Source organism: Tupaia chinensis, unplaced genomic scaffold (genome assembly GCF_000334495.1).
Source record: "Tupaia chinensis unplaced genomic scaffold, TupChi_1.0 Scaffold148210_1, whole genome shotgun sequence".
Taxonomy (NCBI): Eukaryota; Metazoa; Chordata; class Mammalia; order Scandentia; family Tupaiidae; genus Tupaia; species Tupaia belangeri.
Genome location: NW_006208060.1, coordinates 1,035,437 through 1,036,741, shown reverse-complemented (window position 1 = coordinate 1,036,741; position 1,305 = coordinate 1,035,437). Strand labels below are relative to the sequence as shown.

The following is a 1,305-nucleotide window of genomic DNA, read 5'->3' as shown; positions in this document are numbered from 1 at the left end:
GACGGCGAGGTGGGGGGGGGGGCCAGATTTCTAGATAGACAGGTGTGAGGGCCCACTTACCAAGGGGCTGGCCAGCCAGAATGTGTGGGTGGAGACAGACCCGCGGGAAGCGGGGAGAGTTCAGAATGCACCGCTGGGCGTGGGTTAGGGCTAGGGTGTGGCCGAGTTGGCCAAGGAGAACGCAGGTAGGAGTCCTAGATGGACACCAGGTGGGTCCAGGAAGCTGGAGAGAGCCCTATAAAGAGGAGCCGGACAGGAGTACTGACCTGGCCGCTTCCAGGTACGCCTTCCTGCTGGACAAAGCTCTGCTCATCTGTAAGCGCCGGGGGGACTCCTACGACCTCAAGGACTTCGTGAACCTGCATAGCTTCCAGGTTCGGGACGACTCCTCCGGAGAGCGAGACAATAAAAAGGTGGGGCTCTGACGCCAGCCCTGGGTCGTCTCCTCGCGCGTGTGTGTCAATCGATCCACCAAAGAGCTTTTTAATTGAGCACCTACTGCAACCTGGCATGCTTCTAAGCACTAGGTCTAAAACTGGAGACAGACGTGGTCTTTGTATTCTTGTGGGAAGCAGAAAACCGATGGTGTGGCATTCTTCAGGAAAATAAAACAGGGCAGGGAGGGTGCAGAGTGAGGGGGGGGGCTGTCTTACTGGGACGCCTGTATTGGTCGGACGTTTTCTGAGGAGGTGACATTTAAGCTGAGGTCGCCTTTCCCTCACTTCCTTCTATCCCGCCTCTGGCTAGCTCTTCCTTTTTCTTTACCCTTCCACCTGGAAGTCCTGTTTCCTGGGTTGTAATTCTTCTGTTTCTCTTTATTTTTTTAAGGTTTTTGCCATAGTGCGTGCGCACTCACTGGAGAGAGACAGAGAGACCGTGAGAGGGAAAGTGAGAAATAGCCCCCCTAAGGTCGGGATGGCCATGGTGCAATCCCTTCTCTTCCATTCTCCTTCTGGGATTTGGGGAACACACATAGATGCTGAGCATGATTTTCGAGCTGCCAGGTCCGGGATTCGAACCATGGCTAGCCATGGGGGAGTCCAGCTTCTTAACCACGACCCTTGCTGGTCCTAATTTTAAAAAAGAATTTTTAATTTTAATTTTTTCTTCTTCATCATCATTATGTTATCATAATTTTAATTTGTTGTAGAGCATTTATGGTCACCAGGGAGAGACAGAGAGAGAGAAAGCAAGCCATCAGTTCTGAGACTTGAACCCATTGGTAATGTGGGAGTTCAGTGCTTTAACCACCACACGACCTGCCGGCCCCTTCCCCTGAATATCTATATATATATTAGAAGTATT

At 51.4% G+C, this 1,305-nt stretch overlaps 1 protein-coding gene across 2 annotated transcripts in view; it reads left to right on the top strand.

Moving 5' to 3' along the window:
- Nucleotides 1-1,305, top strand: part of VAV1 (vav guanine nucleotide exchange factor 1) — a 53,719-nt gene that overhangs the window by 32,355 nt on the left and 20,059 nt on the right. The gene's annotated exons all lie outside the window — the stretch shown is intronic.